Genomic DNA, 5,787 nt, shown 5'->3' on the forward strand with positions numbered 1-5,787 from the left:
GAGAGAGAGAGAGAGAGAGAGAGAGTGCGAGAAAATTGGGATTGAATGTTCTGCATGTGTATACATTTCATTACAACTAAGAATCGTCTAGGCACGAATGAAACACGGCGAATAGTGTACGCGTATCACAGTCATCAGACTGCAAAGTTAAGCGAGAGGATGATATTACCTTTCCTGGTGAGACGGGGAGGATCAAAGTACAGCGGAAACGACTCGTAATCAGTAAAGCTTAAACTCAACGGCGAAATGCGTATTGTCGATCCTCACATAAGCAAATGATGTTTCACGCTCTAGTACTTCCTCGGAAGGATCTAGTACGTGTCTTCTACTCCCCGTGGAGATTGCACCTCTTCAGGACACCTCGGAAATATCCTCGGAATATATATCCGAGACAAAGTAACTCGCGCTAATGTATACGTGACACGTGCAGCGAGAGTCGCGCCAGAGCTGCAAAGTATGGCGAGATAAAGTACGTCTGTCATTTTAACAAAATAACAAGGAGCACATTTCCATATTTCCTTCCGCGTATGTCTGCTGACTCTCGATTTTGAAGCTGCGCGACAACAAATCGATTCGTATTGCACGATTTAATTCAACATTCGGCATTTGTGAATTCATGAGGCCAAACGGACGCGTAATTAATATCACTAATTTTCGGAAACTGCGCAGCGCGATGGAGAGAGAAGGGGAGAGGTGGGGCGGGGTAATCTATTTGCAAAGCTATATTTGCAATATTGTCACAGCAATTATGTAGATTCTTGTATCGTTTTACATGACGTGTGTTTTTTGTGTTTGGCGCTCGTATCAAATGAAATAAATTCCGCATGGTCAAAAGGAATATTCGATTACCGCCGATTCTCATTATCCCACGCTCAAATTGGATTGCGCCATTATATCAGTATAACGAGGCCGAATTATTTAATCAATTCTACTCCGAGTGATCGACAATGATATAAATGAATAAAGCATCGCTAAGACAAGATGTACGAAATAGCGATAATTTAAATAAGGCTCGGTGCAATTTCAAAGTCGCGATAAATCATATTTAGCTTTGTTATGCGGACAGGTTTGATTTACTGAGGTATTTACAGTGCGGTAACTCGAAAATTGTGATTTACACGTGGTTTCCCTAACGTTGGCAGACGCATAAAACACTATAACGCACGTGGCCTCTTCCTCAATTCCTCGGCTAATACTGATTAATTATCGCATCGAGAAATCGACGCTGAAATAAAGTGTGGAATTATTAACATCAGTCCTTTCCAAACTAACTAGATTAAAGCGCGTTTAAATTTAAAGCTTTTAAAATTAAAAGCACACGTACTGTAAAAGTTAATGTATATTTAAATAATTATATTATATAATTATGACACGTAATGTTATATATGTATTTTGAAATAAATCAATAACGTGGCAGAATGCTCGGTTGATGAGACCACCAATTGATAAGCTCGAAATCGATATGGTACGGAGACTCTTTGAGATCGCAAAGATTATAAGGTCGATAGAAAACTATTGTCGAGGGACGCGTCTTTTCAGCTTGAGGGCACTCCTTGCAATCGATGTACGTTCATGGAAAAGGAACGAGGCCGATTGTTCGTTGCGGATGACCGGCGTCGACCTCCGCAACAGTCAAAGATGTTAGAAACGCAATAGAATCGAAGCTCTCTTTTTCGTTATCGTTTCATTCGACCATTCGCACGCGTATTCGTCTTTCGTATCACGTTGATAGCGAGCTTGCGTGCACTGCTTGAGAATGTCGAAGCTATTGCGAGTTGAGTAAGTTGACGAAATTGGTGGGTTGATCGTGTACACATACAGTGACAAAGGTCGGTGTATGCATCAAAATAAGCCACTATATAGAACATATGTGAAAAGGATAATGAATAGTTGATAAAAAATCTGGTATTTAATTGACGCAAATTATTAAACAATAATAAGATTGGAATTAAGACCGTTTTATATAAATACATCACCTAAATACGAGAAGTGTCACTTGATGGTCAAAGTTAAATGTTAAACTAATACGTATATTTATTCTTATTGAAATAAATTTATTTCAGAAATATAATTGCGCGCCGTTATTGTGGGATTTTCAACGAAATATCCATCTGAAACATTAATGATCCCCCCAAATTTTAATCTTAAAAAACTGTGATAAATTTAATGCAAATTATTATAATTTTAATTCAAATATAAAAAATACTGTAAGACATATTTAAGATGTATATCTTAAAAAAATAATTTTTGAAAAGAAATGGAAGGAGATGAAAAATACTTATAGATGAATATAGAATCGTATAACGTAATAAAGCGATTGATTGATGAATGCCTTTATTATATTAATGACGGAGTCATTTCCTTAAGAGCCTTTAATGCGATTCACTGGATGTTATTACATCAGCAATTAAAAAGAGATATCCGTATTCTCGTCGATATGCACGATAAGTGAAAGGGGTCAGCTGGCAAGCCTGGCTCTCGACAGTAATTGGAGCGCGAAGAGTCAAGTTGCATTTCCAGTACGATAACGGTCATCAAACAAGAATCCTTGTCTCACGAGCGCGTGGCGTATCGTAATCGATGAAATCTCGATAGGCAGCCTCGGCTTGCGTCGTCTTTTATTCGCTCATTATGAGCTTTCGTTTACAAAGGATTTCGTCTTCTTGCGTAACAATGTCCTGCACTGGTTTCTTAGATTTTAAAAAGGTCTCCGACCGAGAGAGCACTTTGCTTTAGCTTGTTGAAGGCTTTGATCTTGAATTAATGTAAGTCAATCGGTGGACACAACGATAATCGTCCCATCTATATCGAATCAATTCCATCGTCCCAATCGATGTTCATTGCAATGACGGAAAGAAATTCTCTTCAGGCATTTGTTCTTCCCGCTTCCGAGGAGTGCCGTAAGAACCCATCACGGAAAATCCATCTTCTCTCTTTATCTCTTTCCCATTTTTATGCACAGATCATATTAAGCTTCCCCAAAGTATGTTCTTCTCGATAATAGAACGAGTTATTTATTTTAATTTAATTCCAAAGACGAACGAATAAGAAGAATTACTCGTTTATCTACTTGCGAGTGTGATTCCTCCAATAAACATTTAAGCATTTAATTTAATTAAGCTCTAGCCAAGTGTAGCTTCCTATGCGGTTTTGACTCTAGATTTCCAATACACCATCAGGTCAAATTGATGATAACTTCAACAAACGATGATAGTAAACATGATTTAAAAATCAAATATCCATCCGCGACTCTCATAACGGGTTAAGTTAATCGATAAAATAAATATGAATATCGATATTGCCGATACAGAAATAAGCTTGGCATAGAAATGAAATTTTCCGAGAACAAGTATACGACACATATGTAATTTCGCAATAAATGAGCGTGAAATAGGAATGGAAGGAAAACGATTCACTTAGAGATATCGTAAAAACTTTATTTAAATCAATACCAATAATATAGAAGGGCTACCAAAACAATAACTTTTAATATTCAATAAACAAATTAACATATATTTCGACAACGATCGTGTCATTATCAATGTACAAATAAAAATAAAATTAATTTTGAACAAGTATTATTTTAACGGCTAAGTAAAATTATTATAAAAGAAGTAAGAAATATTAACATGATTTGCTATCTCTTAGACGATCCTTCTTATAAATATTTATCGCCAAAAGTGGTACGTAATTGAGTCATACAACATTGTAGTCATTTGGTGAAGATGCAGATATTAATCAAAAACTGAGATCTTAATTTAATCGTAGGTCATACTGTTTTCACCAATGGTGTCAATTAATAAATAGCCGTAGTCAAATTTATATCGCCAATAAAAGATATATAAATAGGCAACGTGCGAAAGGGTTCAAAGATGGTTCGTTGTTCAAAGACGTTATGACATGACTGATGTTATATAACATCTTTGAACAACGAACGTTTGTTTATTGAATATTAAAGATTATTGTTTTGGCTCGTAGCTCTTCTATATTATTGGTATTGATTTATTTTTATTGAACCATATTATTATATATACTTTATCTAAAATTTAACCTAAAAAAAAACCTTAAAAGTTAAGCTAAAATTTAATTGAAAGGAAAAAATTTAGTCCAAAGTATATATATTGTGAGAAGAAAATGAAGGCTGTTGTAGGTTATTTGTACATCTTCAAATCTTCAGATTAATAACGTCAATACTAGATGCTGAAATTTTTGGAAAACATTCGCGAGAGACGTGTTCATGAGAAATAGTTAACGCACTCGCGAGTGCCAGCCGATATCTAGAAACGCCACGTTCAAGTTTCGATGCAAACACCGCACACCTCTCGAGCAGAATTGATTTCGAACTGGGTTATGCGGCATACATATGAATGAATCGGCGCCTCTTTTTGAACGTCGAACTCTGCGGTACTTGGCAATTCATAGATTAAGTAAAGCACGGGCCGTGGAACACGTCCGTATCAGGGCCCCGCACCTCGGCGCATTCCTCTCCTTCGTTGAGACGGACGTACACTTCATCCAATAAATCTAGCTCAGGCGCTGTATGATCTTCGGTTTCGCACAAGAACGATAAATCCGGACGTCGCATTCGAAAGTCGGTCGATTCCGATACCGAGTACGTTCCCTCCCTTTCTTGCTGCCGACTAAGCAGCTGCATCGCTGTATAAACTGACGTGCATTACCAATTCAATTGTTACAAAGTATTATGTCCCAACGTTTCTTAAACGTCTTTCGCTTTTTGTAAAATACAGAAAATGCGATTGAACGTTTACAACATCCCACAAATTAGTTAATGGATCTTAAAGATTAATTATCTTTAAACTTAAATCAAAAGTCTATTAAGTAATTTCTATTGGTGTACTTTCAATCTTTATTAGAGGATAATAATAGATCTTGTTTCTAATTCATTAATACATTCTAATATCTACGTTTGTTATAGAAATTAAATAATGTAACTTTTTTAAATCTTACATTATAAAAAGTGATCTAATACATTAATCTATAAAATTTTTAGAGTGAATTATTACTGTGAAGAGTAAAGTCTCACTTTTAAAGATTGAAAATTGAGCTATTCTTTTTCAAGACTAGTTCAATTTTCACTCTTTAAAATAAGATTCCACTACAAAGAATTTAGAGAAGTACGAATTATTAATTTTTAATATTTGGACGATAAAATAACAAATTGACATATGTTCATGCGAGTAAATTATACGAGCCAACAACGTTAACACCGTACTTTCATATGTCTCCGGTAACTATGAATCGGTAGGAAACCATGAATATATATATATAATCCCAGCGATCTAATCTCTCCCATGAGGCACGAGCAAAAAGAGACGACTACGTGAGTTATGGCCAGACCAATCTTTCCCTCGGTTATCCCTGAGTTATATCTAATCCTTAGCGATGAATTCATCTGCCATCATACCGTCCCCAACACATATATGTGACGTTCGCTTAATGCATATACCGAATGGCACAAAATACCTCCCATTAGTGCTTAACGAGACTATACCTCATGACGAATGTGTTTAAAGGGAAAGTTCTACAATACGAAAACGCGATTGAAACGCAATGACATAATAAAACAAACGAGATTCACTCCATTAATTTTTGAGTACACGAGCATTACGTGATTTTGCTTTTACGAATTTCTGCTCGCTCGTGGAAAAAGCTGGCTGAGACGCGAGATCAATCCAAATTTTATCGACGCCACTCATAATGCCACGTTCTATAATTTTATTTGCCTTGTGCAAAGCTCCGTTAGCTGCCCTAATTGCACAGCTGCCA

The 5,787-nt window shown here is 36.2% G+C and overlaps 1 protein-coding gene across 12 annotated transcripts in view; it reads right to left on the reverse strand.

The window, feature by feature from the left end:
- LOC108769422 (tyrosine-protein phosphatase Lar-like) overlaps positions 1-5,787 on the reverse strand; it is a 328,651-nt gene that overhangs the window by 118,650 nt on the left and 204,214 nt on the right. The window lies entirely within an intron of this gene.

This window comes from Trachymyrmex cornetzi, unplaced genomic scaffold (assembly GCF_001594075.2).
Source record: "Trachymyrmex cornetzi isolate Tcor2-1 unplaced genomic scaffold, Tcor1.1 scaffold90, whole genome shotgun sequence".
Lineage (NCBI taxonomy): Eukaryota > Metazoa > Arthropoda > Insecta > Hymenoptera > Formicidae > Trachymyrmex > Trachymyrmex cornetzi.